Raw genomic sequence first — 25,799 nt, 5'->3', positions numbered from 1 at the left:
TTGAGATACTTTAATGAGATATAACGAGTCCAGAACTTATCCTGTATATGCTAATAAACACACTTAGTATTTGATTTGTATTCGTATTTTTTGGGCGAAAGATACCAGATGAACATTTACATTATGATCAAAAATAAACTTACAATGCCCTGACTGAAAAAGAAAAAAAGACAGACAGTCAGACAAAAACACACAAAACACAAAATAGAAAATTAAACACTAAGCAATAAGAATCCCACCAAAGACTGGGGTGATATCATGTGCTCCGGAAAGGTAAGCAGTTCGTGCTCCAAATGTGGCACCCGTCGTGCTGCTTCTGTTATCACAAACCCGGTAAATAGTCTAATTCGGTAGTTCACATACGTGAAAAAGTATGGCGTCCGCTAAATTTACAAAGGGATTACTTCAACTTCACCATTTTCATTATTGGTAAGTTTCATAGCAAAGTCAATATATGCTGATCGAAGACCAAATATAAAAACATATTTTATTAAGGCATTTGAATGAATGAATGAATATTTTATTTGCGAAAGCATAAATAACATGCAATGGCAATACATTAACAAGTATATACAATATGACAAAACAACAGATAGCAGAGAATAATACATAATATAATAAAAGTACAATTAAAATGCTTATAATTAAAAACATGAGAATATAAACAGCAAGTGTGTGCGCATGTGTCCAACATAACTGTGTTGTGATAATTAGAATAATGCTATGTTGACAAAGCGAAATAAGGACAACATACAATTTATTGCAATTGATAATAATCAATGTAAAATTGTGCCAATCGTCTAAATGTCCATGTGTACAGTTACATATTGATTAAATATTATCTGAAAAATCAACATCATCATTAATAATCGCTGTTCGCTAAACAACTCGTGTAAAATTCTTCAAATATATCGCCTACTGTCTTCGTATCATCATTCTGGCCGACTTGTAAGAGTATTCTAAACCCCGCCAAGTGTACCAATTAATTCCACTTCCAAACGTCGATTGATCTCCCGCCAAATATCCACCATTCAGACAGCTATGATGACAGGTCTTATGCCACCAAGCACCATGGAAAGATATAGCACAGTTACCATACATCGAAGGGGGATTGTTGTTCTGATCAAAAGTTGTAAACTTCATACCATTTGAATAAGAAAGACTGTCTCCTATAAAAAAAAAAAAAAAAAAAAAAAAACGTAAATACTTGTACGGGACACGACGGAAAACTAAAATCGGGAATTTCCTTATTGAATGACAAAATCAAAACTTCAAACGAAATGAAAACTGTCGTCTTCTCGTCTTGGTAAATGCATTAAAATAAATAGACTTAATAAGATGGGATATAGTTACGATTCTGTTTTTAGGTCATTAAAGATGGCATATTTTGGCGTTACTATTGATTCACTTATAGGGTCTTTGCATCGGAACTAAACACATTTATTTAAGAAAAAAAAACCGTTGTTGGCATGGCACGGGTTATGTTCTTCTCATATTTGTTATGATGGTATGATAATAAACCCCTGACGGGAAGGATTGTGCCTGATATTCATATGATGAAGACAAAATCTTTCAATCAGTTTAATTGAAGTCTGGAGCTGGCATGTCAGTTCACTGCTAATAGTCTGTTGTTATTTATGTATTATTGTCATTTTGTTTATTTTCTTTGGTTACATCTTCTGACATTATAATCGGACTTCTCTTGAACTGAATTTTAATGTTCGTATTGTTATGCGTTTACTTTTTTACATTGGCTAGAGGTATAGGGGGAGGGTTGAGATCTCTTAAACATGTTTAACCCCGCCGCAACTTTGAGTTTAGTATGATGTTCATTATCACTGAACTATTATATATATTTGATTAGTGGCTAGCTGAAGGACGCCTCCCGGTGCGGGAATGTTTCACTGCATTGAAGACCTGTTGGGGACCTTCTGCTGTTGTCTGTTCTATGGTCGGGTTGTTGTCTCTTTGACACATTCCCCATTTCCATTCTCAATGTTAATGCATGGTATATGTTTTAATTACATTGATATAAATGCAATATGTTGGTATGTGATTGATAGTTGGTTGCTAAACGTCCAATATTCGGGACGAAAACAAATTAACAATTAAAACAATAAGTAGGTTTTGTAAAAGAGGCGTCCGGGCTTAGGTTCAGAGAAATTTAGACTTGCAACAGGTCACGTGCAGACCCCTTAACAAGTTGTAACATCGTTTCTTAACTACAATGGGCAAGGCGCTCTCTTTATACGTGACATCGGATTTAAAGTCCTCATTTTGATTGGACATACCTGCAAATGTATACATCCCGCAGTCAAATGGATGTCTACTTTATAGAGGTTTTACTGCCGTTTGAAGGAAGACAAATGGTGAGCATTCTTGTATACCCCAGTCACCCTTTGGGGTATCGGTATGTGAACAGACATTTTGTTTTTGTTAGAATTCATTAAGTTCATGTTATTTATTTAGATCTGGATTATAAACTCCACCCGCAATCGAAGGAGACGGCTAAAGCTTTCTTTAGAATGGAACTAACAGCACGGGTTAACTGTTGACAAAATTTAGATTTTTTTGAAATACTAACTGGCTTTTCCACCTCACGCATAGATTACCTTAGCTGTATTCGGCAAAACTTTTAGGAATTTTGGTCCTCAATGCTCTTCAAATTTGTACTTTGTTTGGCCTTTTTTAACTTTTTTAGATTTGAGCGTCACTGATGAGTCTTTTGTAGACGAAACGCGCGTCTGACGTATATACACAATTTAGTCCTGGTATCTATGATGAGTTTATTTACTGTCTGATGTGATTATCGAACAGAACGTAACATCTGCGGTGACACATGTTGAGCAGGATTTACATATTCTCCAGGAGCAACCACGACCACTCTTAGCTTTTAATTTAGTTCGTGTTGCTTAGTCTCTATCTTTGTTTGTTGTGTTTTTGGTGTTATTGTTTGATTGTCTTTTTCTTTTGTAGCCATGGAGTTGCCAGTTTATTTCCAATTGATGAGTTTGAATGATCCTCTGGTATCTTCACACCACTTACATATCTGCAGAGTTGTAAGAAAACACTCGATGTTTATCTAGTTTGGTAATTTTTGGCCTGAAAGTCAATTGAAATCTGCCAAATGATATTTACCTGCGTCGCCACTATACCCACTGACAGATAATGCATACTTAGAAGGCGCATCACCTATGGCAAATGATTGATATTCTGCATAACGTGTCTCGTTATCAAAATCTTCTAAAACAACCCTAAGGGTGTATGCGTTGCTGGAAGTAAGTTGGTGAAGTTTTTCATTTCCTTAAACAGAAAAAAATATTTAAAATAATGTGGATTCATTTATTTTCGTGGGTATGAATTTTCGGGAATTAAAAAAAAAAGCGTACATGTTGGTGGATATTTAATATCGTGGTTTTGCAAATAACATTGGTATCAAACGAATAATAATGAATCTACATTTCTCTTATCCTATAAAATATATCAAGCAAACGGCGGCTTGTGTGACCGATCGGAAATATCAACGACGTGACAAAAAGAGCTGCAATGTTAATATGAACAATAAATTCGCCTGTCAAAGCAATTACTATAGAACGCTATATTAAAGAGAGTTGTTTCACCAATTATATGAAAATTGCAAATTTTAACAAAACATAATACTGAGAAATCCATGGTGGTACTGCACCTGTACTATTATTTTTCTATTGGTCATTCTTTTTTAGCCATGGGGTTGTCTGTTCATTTTCGACATATGAGTTTGAATGTCCATCTGCTACCTTTTGCCCCTCTCTGTCGTCCTTAAGTAAACCATATTGTCACACAGATTAAATACCATAGACTTTGAATACTCGGAAGAAAGTTATAATCGATAGCTAAAGCAACAATTTCTGTAAATTAAATTTCGTCCTAAAATATTGTAAACTGCTTCCCACCATAATTGTCATTGCAATGCTTATCAAAAGAACCCGCAGACTTAACATTTTAAATTTTAATCGAATGAATAAAATTTTCTTCGAAATTGATGAAGGTTACTTTGTTTGCGAATCTTGTTTAGATATGCATGGGAGGTATTTATGAGGGCACTAAACATTCGTTTAAATCAATTCCTCGTTGTCATTATGTCTGACTAACTTTACCATATGTTAATCGTCATTGCTTTTAAGTCTGTTTTTGATCCGTTTTTAGTACTTGATGTGGTATGTATCATGTAGTAATTATGTCGATCGTCTGTTTTTGAAGTACTATAATATTTATATGTCGTGTTACTGTACTTGTGTGTTGAGACGTCTACAATTTGTGTTTTAATGGTCGTGTACAGGCGTTAGTTCGTTGTAATCCTTATAAAAACAAACTGCAATAAAGTGACTTCAACATTTTTGGTTGATTTTGTGTTTTCATCGGGTTTTCGAGTTGGGTTCAAATAGTCTTCATTTTGTTTGTTGTATTTTCCTAAAGTTATATTTTTAAGGGGATTTGTTGCAATGACGGTCAGTTGTTCAACGACTAAAGAGTTTGAATATGCATTTGCTATAGTCCGCATCTCTTTAGAGGATTATCAATCGTTTGTATATATCAACTACTGAATTTGAATATTCATTTTGTATCTTCTCGTTAGAGGATTATTGATTATCGACTAATCAGTTTTAATATTCATTTGGTATTGTTTAAAAATTAATTTTGTATCGTTTGAATATTCATTTGGTATCGTTTGAATATTCATTTGGTATCGTTTGAATATTCATTTGGTATCGTTTAAATATTCATTTAGTATCGTCCGCCTCTCTTTAGAGGACTATCAATCGTTTGTATATAGCATGACTTTCCTATTACTCCGTCAATGCATTTGATTATTTTCAAGACACTTTTACTTCCTCTATATATACTTCACTACCTAGCCAGAATTCAGTCTCAACGTCACCAAATCCTAATTCAAACTCCTCCCAGTCTCTATAGAAGTCTACGTTACCATTTATTCTAGTATGGAATACCTAAAATTGCAGCAACACATGTGTTTAAATTACAAATAGACGAGTACCTGCGCAAGAAAGCATTTTGGTGATTACTTAAATGAGGGTCCGGGTGGAGTTACAGAAAACAGAACAATGAACAAATACCACGAAAAATTTAGTAAAACATTTAGGAATATAGAGAATAGTCGCAATACTTTAAAATAATTATTTTCAAAGGCACGTATTATACATTGCATTGCGTATTAGAAACTACTAAAAATGACCCTGAAAGAATGTTTCTCTCAATCGATTTATGACTTTAGAACAGCAGTATACTACTGTTGCCTTATTAGCTGTCCTATATATGTTGTTATTTACTTTGATGTCAAATGCTATAATAATTACCTTAATTGTACTTTTTCGCGGGTACTTATTTTCGGGAATTGTGTATTTTACACAAGTTCACGGGTATTTTTTTTTCTCGATTTTTTTCTCGAAATTAAATGAAATATGTTTTATAGTATCAGATTATTACATGGCACTTTTCATATCGCATGTATTATCACCCCTATGTTTAATATCACCCCAAGAGCCGCATGGCTCGAGGGCTGATGTTTACCGAGGGCTAATAATACATGAGATAAGAAAAACGACATGTTATGATCGTTTTATCATATGCTTCAACAATGGAGAAACATAACAGATTCATACATTGATCCTGTTCCGTGGTTCCCAAATAGAAGTTAAAAGAGTGAAAAGTTCACGGACGTCGGACCCCAAATTTAGTACATTCGATATGAAATCTTTCTATGACATGCCTCAACAAAGAAGACAAACATTTGGATATGGACGAATCTACAAAAAACCATGAATGCAACAATATACATAATGAACACTGTTTGGAAAAGTCAACTTTTTTAAAAGTAACTTTCTAAATTATGTTTGAAACTTTTAAAAAGGCATTTATTTAATAATTTGTTTGTTTTTTGTTATTGTTTTTTGTGTTTATTTAATTTACACAATATGCCTTCCAGTATCCAAATAATTGGTTTGTACAATATAAAGTCATATGGTTCAAGGTAATCTCCAGTCAATATTTTTTCTCTGATCTTTAATTGGTTTTTACTTGTCACCTATTGATATTAATCTAGTTTGTTTAGTAATCAGATTAACAGGGTTGTAAACATGGCATGTCGTCCATGTAAGGTCAAGTTTACATGCATAGATGAACAGTAAGTTTTCAGTTAACAAGTTGGATTTAGATTCGCGTGTATTTATTTTCGTGATAATAAACCAACCGCGAAATTCGTGAAAATAAATACACCGCGATAATAAGTACAATTACAGCATATAAAATATAAAATTAAAAAATCCCCCGAACAGCAAAACAATATCTGCCAATATGAATAAATAAAATCAACAGTAGTATACCACTCCTGATCTCATACGTGAAATTTTGCCCTGAAATGATTTGTTCATTCGTTTGATGTGTTTTATCTTTTGATTAGGGACTTTCTGTTTTGAATTTTCCTCGGAGTTCCATATTTTTGCAATTGTTGTTTTTTTCTTCTGTTATTTAACATTTCCTTTAAATTAGTTTTTGCCAACTATCTCGAAAACAGTAAAACATAAAACCAAGAAATTATCATTATTTGCAGACCTAAGAATATGCCTGTAAAGCACGTTTAATTTTAGTTACTTTAATAGATCTACAAAACTAGGAATATGACTGGTGGTGTTTGTACTGCTGTGTCTTCTGTTGTTCATGTAGCGTTTAGTTGCCGGAGTTGTTATTTTTTGGAACACAAGTTGCCTTTCTACTGCAAAGTTGTAAATGTCCCATCTTTTTTATAACCCAATTTCAGACGCTGTAGCTGTTTCTCATTGCGTTATAAAAAATATACATCTCCCCGATTTAATGTTTTTTTCATTGCTGGACAAAAACAGGGTCGTCTTTTTCTGTACCAAGTCTTAAAAAGGACAGTAATTCTATTTAAATTCAAGAAGTACCGAACAATTTCTCTGACCAGTGATTGTCTTTACACCCGGGGAATCAACCCAGAATCATTGCAATCATCCACTGTAATTGTTTATACATTCCTATTCAAATACATTTGTAATTTATAAAGAAAAAATAGTGTTTTTGAACACGCATCGTAAAGTATAGATCATAAATGTTAAAATAATTACAGGGAGATCAAGGCAATTTTAATTAAAAATTGCACTTAGAATCATTGACGTCTTTTTTGCATTACTATAAGACGTGGTACGGTACTTATACATCCCAAATTCATGTATTTAGTTTAAATGTTTAATGTTATATTTGTAATTCTCATCGGATTTTGTCAAATGTGTTGACGTCTTTTCTATTATATTTGTGTGTTATGGTAAAGAAAATTGGTCACCGCCTTCATTTATCAGATTTGATTTCGTTCAAAGTAATCAGTACGATATTTTGCGTTTGGAGTTGGATTCATAACAAACCTGACATAGTTTTATAATATAGTTAATTGCTACCTCAGTTTTATATTAATAAGAATTAAAATGTGCTTTGTTATTAAATGCAATATCAGTATTTAGTTCAAATATATAATCTTAAATTAATCCTAATTCTATCTTATTCATTCTTATGTGACGTCATTTTTCATTTTTTGATGCTCTGTTTTACTAATTCTAATGACGTCATTTTTTCGTCATTTTTCAGTTTCAAATAGGACTTCACTTGGCGTAGAGGTTTAAACGTATTCGGATGTGTCTACTTTTGTGTTTCAAATGTCTGGTTATGTAAATGTATTTCAGTTGTTTCCTGTAATTAGTTAATACTTCAGCTTAATCATGTACATCTTTTGAATATTCATTTTATTAAATTTACTATTTGCAAAAGTATAAATTACTCTAAATTATAGGGATTTTCTGGTAACTTAACAGAAAACCCTTGCCGTTTTTGGCACAACCTTTTTGATCTTTTGGTCCACGATGCTGTTCAACTTTGTACTCGTTTCGGCTTTCAAACTTTTGTATCTGTGCGTCACACATAGGTCTTGTGTGGACAAAATACACTTCTGGCGTATTAAAATTTTGAACTTGTTGCCTTTTGTTGGCTGTTGTTCGTGTGATTCTTTGTCAATTGTGTTCTCCAATTTATTTATATTGTAGTCCTGTGTTGTCATTTTAATGTTATATTTCACATGGCCATAAAAGTGCGAGGTTTGGCATGCCACAAAACCAGGTTCAACCCACCATTTTTTCCTTTAAAAATGCCCTGTACCAAGTCAGGAATATGGTCATTGTTATATTATAGTTCGTTTCTGTGTTTATTACATTATAACGTTGTGTCGTTTGTTTTCTCTTATTTTTGAGTGTAAATTCACATTACGATAAGACGTGTCACGGTACTTGTCTATCCCAAATTCATGTATTTGGTTTTGATGTTATATATATATGTTATATTTGTTATTCTCGTGGGATTTTGTCTATATGTGTTACATTTTAGTGTTATGTCGTTGTTCTCCTCTTATATTTAATGCGTTTCCCTCGGTTTTAGTTTGTTATCCCGATTTTGTTTTTTGTCCATGGATTTATGAGTTTTGAACAGCGGTATACTACTGTTGCCTTTATTTGAATGGTTAATAGAACTATCCATATCCAATCAGTAGACGGTTAGGTATGGGACGCTTTTATGGTCGTTCATTTCCCCAACAGTCGTGCAAATTATATGGAATAACCTTCACAAGACTAACTATTTCCTCCGTTCCTGAAGAGCCGTTTTGAAACGGGTGGGTGTCATTAAAAAGGGGGAGGTGGCACGTACATCTCATCTGAAACTTTTTGATTACTAAAAGGGAATTTAGAAAAAATGGTAAGGGCGATTTTCCCATGAGTTTATTATCATTGATTAGCTAGGTTAATCATGTTTCAAATAGCCCGATATATATATTTTATAGCACATGAAAATACGTTCCATTATATATTTGCATACCTTGAACAAGTATGCCTACAATAATCAAGGCCACGATTATTGTTTGTTTATCAAAACAAATATTTATTTTGTTTTTTAACGCCTCTGTGGATCTTTTAAATACGAATTATCAACTAATAGATATTCAAAATAAGTTTTGAATTAAAAGAGCGTGTTGACGTTGATAGATTTGCAGCGTAAATGTGTTTCATAGTTTTGTTTAAACTCAAACTAACAAAATATTAAACAAGAATGTGTGCATATTACACAGATGGCCATATGTTCAGTGAACCGTGAATAAACTCATTATAAATACCAGGATTGAAATTTCATATTTTCGCCAGACGTGCGTTTCGTCTACAAAAGACTCATCAGTGACGCTCAAATAAAAAAATTTGAATTTAAAGTAAAATCTGTAACTTGATATTAACATTAGAAAGATCATATAGGGATCATGTGTACAAGGTTTCAAGTAGGTTAGACTTCAACTTCAAAAACACTACCTTTACCAAAAACCTTAAGCTGAAACGGGACATATTGACGAACGAACGAACAAACGTTACAGAAAAACTTAATGGTCACAAGTGGCGCATAAAAATGGGGGTGAAATATAAATCCAAGACACATGCAGTAATATAATTATCTGATGTAAATCTGATTCAAGATCGGTCTCTGTTTTGACGTCAAGAAGCCATAAAAATCCAAAACAGATATATTCCTGACGTTGTACAGATTTGACGCCCCCCCCCCCCCTCCCTTCTTTCTTACCGGACATGACTTCAAAACCAAATGTAAGCTCTCACGTAATTGTTTTACTGATGGTCAGTAGAAATATGAGATAACAATATCTAAATACCCAAGACACCAATAAGCAGTGTCAGAATCTAATGCATCCTTGGTGATAATAAATGTTTTTTTTTACACCTAAACGTATTAATTGGTTGCAAATGTCATAAACAATGGACATTTAGCCAATGACGTGACGTTGTTTTAATTTTGGGGTACAAACAATAAAATTACCCATGATTCTTTACAATTTACTTACTGTCCAGCCTCCGCCATCTGTAGTCATGTCACAGTAGACACTAAAACCACAACTATCTCTATCAGGGTTGATGGTGTACGCTCTACTCAAGCCTTTTATGTCACCACAATCTCTTGGTGGAGCTGAAACATATATTAAGATAAGGAGATGCGGTATGTTTGCACTGATTAATTGATTGTTGTTTGCTTAACGTCCAGTGACAATGGTTAAAATGAGAAAACTATCCACTATAGGTTGTTAGTGTTATTTTGTTGATTGATTGTTGCTTGCATAACGTGAAGTGGAAATTTTGCCTTTGGAATTAGAACAAACAAGAAGTAATTGTAACAGGATGCTGTTACGAAGTCTCCCAAACAAAGCTCCCATAACTCGCCATTCATATGGTCCCATGTTCATTTGATTTGATTTTTTTCCCCATACAAGAATACAGTACTTGCAACCTTAGGCGTTGCTGTTTAACGTGAACTTGACTGATCGGTGAATGATCGGTGACGGATGTTTGACTAATCGATGAGTGATCGGTGACCCATAGGATCCGTCAGATAAGTCAAATTACCTATTTGAGAGTTACCCTGACAACTGTCACCGATCGATAAGTAAATTAAATTTATGCACGGGTCGGACGGATACGTATATATTTAAAATTCTTTTGTAAATCGAACTCAACAGTGTTTACAATCGATGAACGCGGACCTCTACGAAGACACCTTTATTTACACGTTAATTTGTAATAAAATAAGTTGCAATAAAAAAGTGAAAATAGTATAACAGAATAAGATGCGTTAAATTGTTTATGTTGATTAATAGTTTTGTATAAAAGATTGTTAACATCAGAGACATATAATACATAATTATATTATATGACTCTGTTAATACAAACTTCCTCCTACGAAAATCGTTATTATTGACCGCCATTGGTTTTTTGAACTTTTCATGGTTTCGAATAGGTTTAAGAAATTTGAAGAATGTCAAATAAATAATATTAAAATTTTGTTCACATTGTTTAGAATTACCAAAATTAATTTTCTTTTTATCAAAAATGATAACATTTTATTTGAAATCAGTTATTTTTACCATCTTGAGACAAGTCTGTTAATTAGAATTGAGATATAAGAAATATATTAAATTTTTGTATGCGTTGCCTAAAATGCAAATATTTCTTCATTTTACTGAAATTGATTGACCGCCATTGGATTTTTGTACTTTTTATAGTTTAGAATAGTTTTTTTTTCATGAAATTAAAAGAGTGTCAGAGAAATCATACTTAAATTTTATTCGCATTGTTCAAAATAACCAAAATTATTCTTCTTTTTATTAAAAATGATGCTATTTTATTTGAAATCAGTTATTTTTACCATCTTGCATTCTTGAGACAAGTCTTCTAATTAGAATTGAGATATAATGAGAATTTAAATACTTCACTTTTATTTTTGTGGAATAAGAATGCAGTTATTGATTTATTTTGATACAAATTATTAACCGTCATATGATTTCAGTACTTTTTGTACATCAGGATTGGCTGTTCTTCATAAAATATGCTTACTTGAAGGAAAAAGATATTAAATTTTTGTACGCGTTGCTTAAAATGCAAATATTTCTTCATTTTACTGAAAATTATTGACCGCCATTGGATTTTTGTACTTTTTATAGTTTAGAATAGTTTTTGGAAAGTTTGCTATAGCTTGCTATTGCTACTTTCCTTAGGCGTCGGCCTCAAACTTCCGGTTGACAGATTATCGCAATATATTCTGCTCCGAGATAGTGTAGTACTAGTGTTTGAGTTCTGATACTTGGAAGATTCTTTTACAATTTTGAGTTACTACTGTTTTGACTGAAAAGATTACAGCTTGAATAAAAAAAGAAATGAATGTTCACCGACGATTCAGATGAATTTAACTTCATTTTAAAAATGAGTATCACAAACACTACTTCGCGGATCTGCCATGCGCTGAAGAGAAAATCACAAGAAATCTACGCGAGATTGCGTTTTCATTCATTCATGAATATTTTATGAATGAACATTTTCCCGCTCTACTTTTACCTGTTTGCTATATGTACGTACGTAAACGATGTAAAGTCCCGAGTGTATCGAAAGAATCGGGAATGACTGATTAAAATGCGAGAACAAGTTGACATTTTGACCAAGCCGTCGGATAATTGAAAAGTGATAAGTGATATAAACAAAACATAGGTGAAAGAATATAGAATACTCGATAATTAAAATTAAAGTATATGTCTAACGTCTCACGCCAAGGACGACTAAAGGTCAATACCGGATTTGATAAAAAAAAATAATAAAAAAATGCATTGTTTTTGTCTAAACATCGATCGGAAGATTTTGATGCCAAAAATCATTTGAAAACTTAATTCCGTTATTTAAATACTAATTATTTCACATTCCAATGTGGATATAAGGAACTTTACTCGTTCAGCATGCTCAAATGAACAAACTGACAGCAGAAAAACATTGACCCAACGTCAGTTCTTCTTCAGTCTTCTTCCAATAATTTACATCGTAGCACTGGTGTATTATTGTAAATTCGTATCATATAGCATCCGTATTAAAAACAACCTAGTCAGCATCTACTTCTTCGAATATTATACATGCTCAGGGTATCAATACAAGTTCTGTAGAAATGATTAATGATGTGTACCCTTTGGCTAACATGGCTGCATTTAATTTCACCTCAAAATTTAGATAGATTACAGACAAACCTGTGCATCTGGAAAAGTTTTAAGGCATACCATGTCCTATATAAAATAGATTTCAATTGCTTTGTCATCCAAACACAGAGGCAATGATTACCGTAATATATCAAATGAATGGCTTTAAACAAAAATTCTCAAATGTTATTTACTCATAAGACAATGCTTAATTTCACAACAGCAACTAAAATGTGTTACGGGTTATAAGCACCTCTATGAATCTAGTGTATATATTTTTTTTATTCCTGTGGTCATACTGCTGTTGTTATGCTCTCACCGTATTGAGTTTTATCCTTGTTCTGCTGTAAGTATGTACGTCCTTCCCTTACTTGTACGTACATGTACCTCGTCACTTTTACCATTCTAGCGTTTTATGCTACTTTACAAATAGGAAAATTTCTGGAAATTTTAGTTTCTGAACTCTAACTTTAGATTGTCTTAACCAAATTCTATGAATCTTATACACACTGCTCATTACCACAAACACTGATCAAGTTTGAATTTTGGTGGCGATAGTTATACCATTTTACAGTTATGCCCCTTTACATATGTAAAAAATGCTGAATATTTTCGTTTCAGTTATCTAACTTTAGTTCGCTCAACCAAATGTTATAAAACTTATACATTGTAATACTTTTAACAATAAAACAAAGATCAAGTTTGAATTTTGGTGGAGTAATTTTTACTGCTCTAGCGTTGTGCCTCGTTACAAATGAAACCAGATGCTCCGCTGGGCACATCTTTATATGACCACAGAGGTCGAAACCCTGAACAGTTGGGGCAAGTATGGACACATTCAACATTCAAGCTTGATATAGCTCTGAATTCGGATTGCGATCAAATTTTTGACATAATATATAGGTTTCTGACACAAAACAAATGTCAAGACCTTACAAATCTATTGCGCAAAACTGTGTAATTAGAATGTATACATAATGCTTATTACCCCATAACTCAGATCAAGTACACATTTGGTAGCGTCACATTTACAGTTCTTGAGTTGTGACCTTTTATAACATTAATGCTAGCGGGGGCATCATTTGTGTCCAATGGAACGTTCGCTATTTTTGATAAAAGCCTTTAATATAAATTCACTTTCATTACAGTTGTATTGATTTAAGTTACTGTAACTGTCTTATTTATAAAAAAAAGGATGCGGTATTTTTTGCAAAGAACCAATGCTATCTAAAAGAGTTCAAAGGAGGAAAATGTATTCATAACTATAAGCCACCATATGGTCGTCAATAATGAGAAATATTTGTACCATATACATGTAGAAAGCTATAAAAGGCCCCGATATGTGAAGCCATTCAAACAAAAAAACTTATGTGTTCATTTACTAAAAACAAATATGTAGGATCTAAACCAATAGAAAAATACTAATTCACAGGCCCTTGATGTTGACATGGCATGGGTACTTAAAAGGAAATTAACAGAGATTTCTGTATATTTCAATATTTTAGACGATCTACAGTTTTAGGTTGCAATCGAAAATATCAAAACTTTTTATGACAAACATGAAAAAAAGTCTGCTAATTAGAATTGAGATATAATGAGAATTAAAATACTTACTTTTATTTTCTGGAATAAGAATGCAGTTATTGATTTATTTTGATACAAATTATAAACCGTCATATGCTTTCAGTACTTTTTGTACATCAAGATTGGCTGTTCTTCATAAAATATGTTCACTTTAAGAAAAAAGATATTAAATTTTTGTACGCGTTGCCTAAAATGCAAATATTTCTTCATTTTACTGAAAATTTTTTACCACCATTATTATTTTGTACTTTTTATAGTTTAGAATAGATTTTTTCCATAAAATTAAAAGAATGTCAAAAAAATCATACTAAAATTTTGTTCGCATTGTTTAAAATAACCAAAATTATTCTTCTTTTTATCAAAAATGATGCTATTTTATTTGAAATCAGTTATTTTTACGATCTTGAGACAAGTCTTCTAATCTGTATTGAGATATGATGAGAATTAAAATACTTAAACTTTTATTTTTGTGAAATAAAAATGCAGTTATTGATTTATTTTGATACAAATTTTAAACCGTCATATAATTTCAGTACTTTTTGTACATTAAGATTGGCTGTTCTTCATAAAATATGCTTACTTTAAGGAAAAATATATTAAATTTTTGTACGCGTTGCCTAAAATGCAAATATTTCTTCATTTTACTGAAAATTATTGACTGCCATTGGATTTTTGTATTTTTTATAGATTAGAATAGCTTTTTTTCATAAATTTAAAAGAATATCAGAAAAATCATACTAAAATTTTGTTCACATTGTTTAAGATAACCAAAATTATTCTTCTTTTTATCAAAAATGATACTATTTCATTTGAAATCAGTTATTTTGACCATCTTGAGACAAGTCTTCTAATCAGTATTGAGATAGGATGAGAATTAAAATACTTAAACTTTTATTTTTGTGGAATAAGAATGCAGTTATTGATTTATTTTGATACAAATTATTAACCGTCATATGATTTCAGTACTTTTTGTACATCAAGATTGACTGTTCTTCATAAAATATGCTTACTTTAAGGAAAAATATATTAAATTTTTGTACACATTGCCTAAAATGCAAATATGTCTTCATTTTACTGAAAATTATTGACCGCCATTGGATTTTTGTACTTTTTATAGTTTAGAATAGTTTTTTTTCATGAAATTAAAAGAGTGTCAGTGAAATCATACTTGAATTTTATTCGCATTGTTTAAAATAACCAAAATTAGTTTTCTTTTTATTAAAAAAGCTGTTATTTTATTTGAAATCAGTTATTTTTACCATCTTGCATTCTTGAGACACGTCTTCTAATTAGAATTGAGATATAATGAGAATTTAAATACATCACTTTAATTTTTGTGGAATAAGAATGCAGTTATTGATTTATTTTGATTCAAATTATTAACCGTCATATGATTTCAGTACTTTTTGTACATCAGGACTAGCTGTTCTTCATAAAATAAGCTTACTTTAAGGAAAAAGATATTAATTTTTTGTACGCGTTGCCTAAAATGCAAATATTTCTCCATTTTACTGAAAATTATTGACCGCCATTGGATTTTTGTACTTTTTATAGTTTAGAATATTTTTTTTTCATGAAATTAAAAGAATGTCAGAGAAATCATACAAATTTTTTATTCGCATTGTTTAAAATAACCATAATTAGTCTTCTTTTTATTAAAAATAATGCTATTTTATTTGAAATCAGTTATTTTTACCATCCTGAGACAAGTCTGCTAATTAGAATTGAGATATAATGAGAATTAAAATACTTACTTTAATTTTTGTGGAATAAGAATGCAGTTATTGACTTATTTTGATACAAATTATAAACCGTCATATGATTTCAGTACTTTTTGTACATCAAGATTGGCTGTTCTTCATAAAATATGCTTTCTTTAAGGAAAAATATATTACATTTTTGTACCCAATGCCTAAAATGCAAATATTTTTTCATTTTACTGAAAATTATTCACCGCCATTGGATTTTTGTACTTTTTATAGATTAGAATACCTTTTTTTCATAAATTTAAAAGAATATCAGAAAAAGCATACTAAAATTTTGTTCACATTGTTTAAAATAACCAATATTAGTCTTCTTTTTATTAAAAAAGCTGTTATTTTATTTGAAATCAGTTATTTTTACCATCTTGCATTCTTGAGACACGTCTTCTAATTAGAATTGAGATATAATGAGAATTTAAATACTTCACTTTTATTTTTGTGGAATAAGAATGCAGTTATTGATTTATTTTGATACAAATTATAAACCGTCATATGATTTCAGTACTTTTTGTACATCAAGATTGGCTGTTCTTCATAAAATATGCTTACTTTAAGGAAAAATATATTTACATTTTTGTACCCAATGCCTAAAATGCAAATATTTTTTCATTTTACTGAAAATTATTCACCGCCATTGGATTTTTGTACTTTTTATAGATTAGAATACCTTTTTTTCATAAATTTAAAAGAATATCAGAAAAATCATACTAAAATTTTGTTCACATTGTTTCAAATAACCAAAATTATTCTTCTTTTTATCAAAAATGAGACTACTTTTTTGAAATCAGTTATTTTTACGATCCTGAGACAAGTCTGCTAATTAGAATTGAGATATAATGCGAAATAAAATACTTACTTTTATTTTCTGGAATAAGAATGCAGTTGTTGATTTATTTTGAACAAATTATAAACCGTCATATGATTTCAGTACTTTTTGTACATCAAGATTGGCCGTTCTTCATAAAATATGCTTACTTTAAGGAAAAATATATTAAATTTTTGTACTCATTGCCTAAAATGCAAATATTTCTTCATTTTACTGAAAATTATTGACCGCTATTGGATTTTTGTACTTTTTATAGATAAGAATAGCTTTTTTTCATAAATTTAAAAGAATATCAGAAAAAATCATACTATAATTTTGTTCACATTGTTTAAAATAACCAAAATTAGTCTTCTTTTTATTAAAAAAGCTGTTATTTTATTTGAAATCAGTTATTTTTACCATCTTGCATTCTTGAGACACGTCTTCTAATTAGAATTGAGATATAATGAGAATTTAAATACTTCACTTTTATTTTTGTGGAATAAGAATGCAGTTATTGATTTATTTTGATACAAATTAGTAAGGGTCATATGATTTCAGTACTTTTTGTACATCAGGATTGGCTGTTCTTCATAAAATATGCTTGCTTTAAGGAAAAAGATATTAAATTTTTGTATGCGTTGCCTAAAATGCAAATATTTCTTCATTTTACTGAAAGTTTTTTACCACCATTGTTATTTTTTACTTTTTATAGTTTAGAATAGCTTTTTTCCATAAAATTAAAAGAACGTCAGAAAAATCATACTAAAATTTTGTTCGCATTGTTTAAAATAATCAAAATTATTCTTCTTTTTATCAAAAATGATACTACTTATTTGAAATCAGTTATTTTTACGATCCTGAGACAAGTCTGCTTATTAGAATTGAGATATAATGAGAATTAAAATACTTAAACTTTTATTTTTGTGGAATAAGAATGCAGTTATTGATTTATTTTGATACAAATTATTAAGGGTCATATGATTTCAGTACTTTTTGTACATCAGGATTGGCTGTTCTTCATAAAATATGCTTACTTTAAGGAAAAAGATATTAAATCTTTGTACGCGTTGCCTAAAATGCAAATATTACTTCATTTTACTGAAATTTTTTTACCACCATTATTATTTTGTACTTTTTATAGTTTAGAATAGCTTTTTTCCATAAAATTAAAAGAATGTCAGAAAAATCATATTAAAATGTTGTTCGCATTGTTTAAAATAACCAAAATTATTCTTCTTTTTATCAAAAATGATACTACTTATTTGAAATCAGTTATTTTTACGATCCTGAGACAAGTCTGCTTATTAGAATTGATATATGATGAGAATTAAAATACTTACTTTTATTTTTGTGGAATTAGAATGCAGTTATTGATTTATTTTGATACAAATTATAAACGTCATATGATTTCAGTACTTTTTGTACATCAAGATTGGCTGTTCTTCATAAAATATCCTTACTTTAAGGTAAATTTATATTAAATTTTTCTACGCGTTGCCTAAAATGCAAATATTTCTTCATTTTACTGAAAATAATGGCACGCAATTGGATTTTTGTACTTTTTATAGATTAGAATAGCTTTTTTTCATAAATTTAATAGAATATCAGAAAAATCATACTAAAATTTTGTTCACATTGTTTAAGATAACCAAAATTATTCTTCTTTTTATAAAAAATGATACTATTTTATTTGAAATCAGTTATTTTTACCATCTTGAGACAAGTCTTCTAATCAGTATTGAGATATGATGAGAATTAAAAACTTTTATTTTTTCTGTAATAAGAATGCAGTTGTTGATTTATTTTGATACAAATTATTAACGGTCATATGATTTCAGTACTTTTTGTTCATCAGGATTGGCTGTTCTTCATAAAATATGCTTACTTTAAGAAAAAAAGATATTAAATTTTTGTACACTTTGCCTAAAATGCAAATATTTCTTCATTTTACTGAAAATTATTGACCGCCATTGGATTTTTGTACTTTTTATAGTTTAGAATAGTTTTTTTTCATGAAATTAAAAGAGTGTCAGAGAAATCATACCTAAATTTTATTCGCATTGTTTAAAATAACCAAAATTAGTAAAATAATGCTATTTTATTTGAAATCAGTTAATTTTACCATCCTGAGACAAGTCTGCTAATTAGAATTGAGATATAATGAGAATTAAAATACTTACTTTTATTTTTGTGGAATAAGAATGCAGTTATTGATTTATTTTGATACAAATTATAAACCGTCATATGATTTCAGTACTTTTTGTACATCAAGATTGGCTGTTCTTCATAAAATATGCTTACTTTAAGGAAATAGATATCAAATTTTTATACACGTTGCCTAAAATGCAAATATTTCTTCATTTTACTAAAAAAAATTTACCACCATTATTATTTTGTACTTTTTATAGTTTACAATAGCTTTTTTTCATAAAATTAAAAGAATGTCAGAAAAATCATACTAGAATTTTTTCACATTGTTTAAAATAACCAAAAATATTCGTCTTTTTATCAAAAATGATACTATTTTATTTGAAATCAGTTATTTTTACCATCCTGAGACAAGTCTGCTAATTAGAATTGAGATATAATGAGAATTAAAATACTTACTTTTATTTTTGTGGAATAAGAATGCAGCTATTGATTTATTTTGATACAAATTATTAACCGTCACATGATTTCAGTACTTTTTGTACATCAGGATTGGCTGTTCTTCATAAAATATGCTTACTTTAAGGAAAAAGATATTAAATTTTTGTACGCGTTGCTTAAAATGCAAATATTTCTTCATTTTACTGAAAATTATTGACCGCCATTGGATTTTTGTACTTTTTATAGTTTAGAATAGGTTTTTTTTATGAAATTAAAACAGTGTCAGGGAAATCATACTAAAATTTTATTCACATTGTTTAAAATAACCAAAATTAGTTTTTTTTTTATTAAAATGATGCTATTTTATTTGAAAGCAGTTATTTTTACCATCTTGCATTCTTGAGACAAGTCTTCTTATTAGAATTAAGATATAATGAGATTCAAAATACTCAAATTTTGATTTTTGTGGAATAAGAATGCAGTTATTGATTGATTTTGCTACACATTATTTACTGTCATATGATTTCAGTACTTTTTGTACATCAAGGTCGTTCTTCATAAAATATGTTTACTTTAAGGAAAAAGATATCAAATTTTTGTACACATTGCCTAAAATGCAAATATTTTTTCTTTTTACTAAAAAAATTTTACCACCATTATTATTTTGTACTTTTCATAGTTTAAAATAGCTTTTTTTCATAAAATTAAAAGAATGTCAGAAAAATCATACTAAAATTTTGTTCACATTGTTTAAAATAACCAAAATTATTCTTCTTTTTATCAAAAATGATACTATTTTATTTGAAATCAGTTATTTTTACCATCCTGAGACAAGTCTGCTAATTAGAATTGAGATATAATGAGAATTAAAATACTTACTTTTATTTTTGTGGAATAAGAATGCAGTTATTGATTTATTTTGATACAAATTATAAACCGTCATATGATTTCAGTACTTTTTGTACATCAAGATTGGCTGTTCTTCATAAAATATGCTTACTTTAAGGAAATAGATATCAAATTTTTATACACGTTGCCTAAAATGCAAATATTTCTTCATTTTACTAAAAAAAATTTACCACCATTATTATTTTGTACTTTTTATAGTTTACAATAGCTTTTTTTCATAAAATTAAAAGAATGTCAGAAAAATCATACTAGAATTTTTTCACATTGTTTAAAATAACCAAAAATATTCGTCTTTTTATCAAAAATGATACTATTTTATTTGAAATCAGTTATTTTTACCATCTTGAGACAAGTCTTCTAATCAGTATTGAGATATGATGAGAATTAAAATACTTAAACTTTTATTTTTTCTGTAATAAGAATGCAGTTATTGATTTATTTTAATACAAATTATTAACGGTCATATGATTTCAGTACTTTTTGTACATCAAGATTGGCTGTTCTTCATAAAATATGCTTACTTTAAGGAAAAAGATATCAAATTTTTATACACGTTGCCTAAAATGCAAATATTTCTTCATTTAACTAAAAAAAAATTTACCACCATTATTATTTTGTACTTTTTATAGTTTAGAATAGCTTTTTTTCATAAATTTAATAGAATATCAGAAAAATCATACTAAAATTTTGTTCACATTGTTTAAGATAACCAAAATTATTCTTCTTTTTATCAAAAATGTTACTATTTTATTTGAAATCAGTTATTTTTACCATCTTCAGACAAGTCTTCTAATCAGTATTGAGATATGATGAGAATTAAAATACTTAAACTTTTATTTTTGTGGAATAAGAATGCAGTTATTGATTCATTTTGATACACATTATTAACGGTCATATGATTTCAGAACTTTTTGTACATCAAGATTGGCTGTTCTTCATAAAATATGCTTACATTAAGGAAAAGATATAAAATGTTTGTACGCGTAGCCTAAAATGCATATTTTTCTTTTCATATTGGAAAATATAGTAATTTTAATTGCAATCAGTTGTTATAAATGAATTTCATATGTTTGTTTTGTAGAAAATGTGAATTATTCAAGAATTAATCTGCTAAAAATTATTTCTTTCTTTTAAAGGAATATATTTATGTTGACCTGCATTGGATTTTTTGTACTTTTTATTGTTTAGGAGTAGTTATTTTTTTTATTAAGGTGGTATTGGAGTCTAAAATAAAAATGATAGAATTTGTTTATACTTGACCAAAACGTTGTATCTATTGATCCATGTTGAAAAATATAATAAAAATGATAGGTCACCGCGCATTTTCTCAAGCTACAGGACGGGACAAAATGACACATTTTGTATGGATTATACAGGAAAAAACACTATTTTGTGATTAGAAACTAAACAAAATGATAGAATTGTTAAATACTTAAGGAAAAGATAGCTTTCAGACACTGTTTGAGAATATCAAAAGAAAAGATAGGGTCACCGTACATTTTTTCTGGCTAAAATACAAAATAGGAAAATTCCATACAGAATCCTTCAGAAAATGCACTTTTTTTTAGAGTTATCTACCCTTAAAATGCCAATTTAAAAAAAAATAATTAAAACAACCAAAAATAATTAACATTTGCAAAAATATCAATATTTAGAAGTTATATTCTTATAAATTGGTACTTTTAAATGAAAATGTACATTAAACATCTGCATTCCTGCATCAAATTTTGCTAACTTGATGGAAAATCTGGACCTTTGATTCTCTGACTTTTACAATCCAAGATGGAGGAAGACACCCATACCACCTTAAGGGTGAAAAAGACTATCAGAAAAATATAATGAATGTTGTTTGCATTGTTTAAAATTATTTATATTTCTTGCTAAAAAAACAGCATTTATTTTTGTAATTTGTTATTTTAAAGGTTTCGATTGTGACAGGAATATAGAAAACCCGTGATTATGATAAATTTTTTTAAAAGAACTTTATGATGATAAGGATACAAAAATTTAAAATATTTAAAAAAATAGACTACATCTTTCAATAACTGATCCTTTCATTTTGTTTTCCCGAGTATGTTTGGAAAATAATAAAATCTAAATCGCGATGTAGACACCGTTTTAGATCTCGCCAGGTTTGAAAATATATAACCTTAATAAAACAAAAAAGACCATTCTTTAATGATGATATTTTAATTTAGGTTTTATCTGTACATTTCTTTTCATTTCAATTCATAAAACTTTGCTAAATAATTAATAAACAAAATGTATCATTGAACGTTCGATTTTGACGAGTCGCCATTTTAATTAAATTAAAAGAAATTAAGATTCCGTAAATTGTATTAGTTTATCATGTGACGTATTACAGTTCAATCCGTCATCAAGGTCGATCGGTACTATCCGTCCGATCAGTCAATTACTTTTACGATAAATCTGACGGATTGCTGACGTGAGTTTGACCCGAACTTGACTGATCGGTAACTGATCGATGACCGCTGATTGATCGCTGAAATAGTAACGCCTAGGATTGCAAGTACTGTATATATGGCTTACGAGTAGGGATCTCCACCATTTACAAGTATTCAAACAGGAGGGGTGGTGGTGACCCCCAGGGACTTTACCTACATTTCATTTGATTTGTTTTATTGTCCCCTACAAGAATATATATGGTTTAGGGGTGGGGATCTGGACCGTTTACAAGATGATAGGACATTCTCAAATTGAACAGGGTGGGGCGACCCCCAGAAACTTCCCTCTTATTTCATTTCAATTGTTTTATTGTCCCCTACAAGAATTTATAGGGTTTAGGGGTTGGGATCTGGACCATTTACAAGATAATAGCACATTTTTAAATTGAACAGGGTGGGGATGACCCCCGGGGACCTCCCTTTAATTTTATTTGATTTGTTTTATCGTCCCATTCAAGAATATATATGGTTTAGGGGTGGGGATCTGGACCGTTTACAAGATAAAAGCATATTCTCAAATTGAAGGTGGTGGGGATGAACCCCCAGGGACTTCCCTTATATTTCATGTGATTTGTTTTATTGTCCTGTAATCATTTTTGAAGACTGCGTGTATCTATCACTTACATTTTCAAGTTATATTCATTTGAAAATTTTAGAAAATAAAATCCATAGGGTTCTATAGTAAACCCCTCCCTCCTTTCTACCCCCAAAATACCCTTTAATAGACCCCAATGCACAAACGAAAGATTCATGGCTCACCTAGACATATTAGTCTACCATTTTATGAAATCCTAAGTCAATCTGACAAGCGGTTTTGGAGAAATGCTGCGGACAAGTTCATTTTTAAAGTGGCGGAAGAAGAAGAGGAAGAAGAAGAATAACAAAAATAACTAGATTTGTAATTGCTAGCAATAACAGATGGCACCCTTTCCCCCATTGCCAGGTGAGCAGCAGCCATTTTGAAAATTCCAAAGTCAAAGAGTGCATCTACAGATGTCTAGTAACATTTTTGCAAAGTTTCATAAAGTTTAAAGCATTTTGAAAATTTTGATATTTTTGCTGTTTCCCTGGTAACGGCGGCCATTTTGAAAATTCCAACTTCAAAAGGCAACTCTACCCATGCCAGTTACCATTTCTGTAAAGTTTCATCCAGTTTGCAGCATTTTTGATTTTATTTTTGAAATTTTTGACCTTTTTGCATTGTTTCCATGGTAACGGCAGAGTTACTAGAAATTCCAACACCAAATTCCACCAATGTTGCTCATCGTTATTATAAAGTTTCAAGAAAATTGGAGTATTTTGATATTTTTGAAATTTTTGGTGTGGTTTCCATGGCAACATAGTAGTTCCAATGATTGCCAAAATCATACCAAAACCAGTATATTGTTGGCACCTACATTGTATTAAAATATAATGATTCTGAGTTTAAGCATAACGTAATAATTTACCAAAACCAAAATCTAGATTTTTTCACAATTGTGCAGTTTTCCATGGAAACGGCGGCCATTTTTTACCATTCCATAGCAAGGTGCACAACTTCACATGGGGTCTTCGTTATAGTAGAGTTCCATCAACATTGGTCCATTGGATTCCAAGATCTCGCGCGGACAAAATTTTGTGCAAGAAAAATAATAAGAAAAAAAAGAAACGTAGAATAACAATACGTCACCCCAACTCCGTTGAGGGTGCCATAATAAGAACTGAGCAAAAACAATAAGTCTCCAAACTTTGTTTGGGAAACTTAATAAAAAAAGTAATACAATAGGTAGGTTTTGTAATAGATCGACTGAGATAAAGATTAAGAAATGTGGAAGCCACTGAAAAATTATGTATATATGGTATGTGTTTCTTTGATATTGGAAGTGTCATCATGTCAGGAGACTATGTTACTCTCGCCACACCGCGCATCAGATTTATTGTTTCTAATGTATCAAAGGCCCAAAACATTACTATGCTAGAGTAAAACATTTGAAACAGTAAAAACAACGGTCTAATCTATATGAAAAAACGAGAAACACTATGTATGACTAATTCATTTGCATATATACGTACGAAAATTATCTCTGTACAGAGTATTCCAGTGTAAATTAGTTTCATTTGAAGGACAACAGTTATAAGATAGGTCCATGCTGCACTCCATCAAAACTTTGCTATAACCCGAAGCACAACAGCCTTCGTTGGCGAAGCATGAATACGCGCACTGCACTTCCGACACACCTGTGAATAATCTAACATGTAAGTTATCCTTAATTGTCATCCCAAAATACTCTCTAAAAGTATCAGCTGTCAAAACAAAGGTGCAAAGAACTAAAGTAATAAGTAAACCGTAAGTCTTTGTAAGGAGGGACATCTTTTTCTTGTATTTTACAACTAACAAATCGTAGTTGATGATCTGTTGATAACACCACCGTTTGTTCAAACACTGTATATTTAATTGTATATGTTTTGCAATTAAAACTACTTGTTTCAACTGTTTGTTAACAAATATCAACCCCTTTATACAGAATAAATAATTCCATTTATATTAAGTGGTAATTTCATTTTAAATTCAATTTATTTACAGTGATGCTTGATCACATCCATTTAATTGTTTATTGATCTTTTAGTGGTGTATTGAAGGGGCATCAGATACGATAAGTTTGTCCTTTGAGTATGTTTGTTTTACACCGATTTGACGCCAATCGCTACATTTGTATATCGCTTGAACAAACTGATATGTATTTATAAGATCGAAACTTATTCTGTAAAAACAATAGGATTTATGTCAACTATCCTTTAAAACCAATTCACTTACATATCAGTGATATTCAAGATACAAATGTTTAAAAAATGTAAATCAATTGATATCACATTAATAGTTAGATTTTTTATTTAAAAACAATACCATTTTCTATCAAAAAAGAGACAATTTGATGGCCAGGAGGTGCGTTTAATAATAAAAAAATTGAATTAGAATTAAGAAACTTGAAATGAAAATTAAAGACAGTAATGTTCTAAAAATAAAAAATATCGATTGATATCACATTAGGAGTAAGAATCCATAGTTTAGTAGTTTAGAATACTAC

At 30.1% G+C, this 25,799-nt stretch overlaps 1 long non-coding RNA gene across 1 annotated transcript; it reads right to left on the bottom strand.

The window, feature by feature from the left end:
- Window positions 1–682: 682 nt before the first annotated feature.
- LOC143051063 (uncharacterized) lies at window positions 683–25,083 on the bottom strand. Its single transcript, XR_012970570.1, has 5 exons — window positions 24,787–25,083; window positions 9,953–10,074; window positions 4,892–4,988; window positions 3,139–3,303; window positions 683–1,169 (listed from the first exon to the last, which is right to left on the bottom strand). It is a non-coding gene; the product is annotated as an uncharacterized LOC143051063 (long non-coding RNA).
- Window positions 25,084–25,799: the final 716 nt, after the last annotated feature.

This window comes from Mytilus galloprovincialis, chromosome 11, assembly GCF_965363235.1.
Source record: "Mytilus galloprovincialis chromosome 11, xbMytGall1.hap1.1, whole genome shotgun sequence".
NCBI classification, from domain to species: domain Eukaryota; kingdom Metazoa; phylum Mollusca; class Bivalvia; order Mytilida; family Mytilidae; genus Mytilus; species Mytilus galloprovincialis.
Note: the sequence above shows the minus strand (reverse complement) of the source record. Positions and strands in the feature narration are given on the sequence as shown.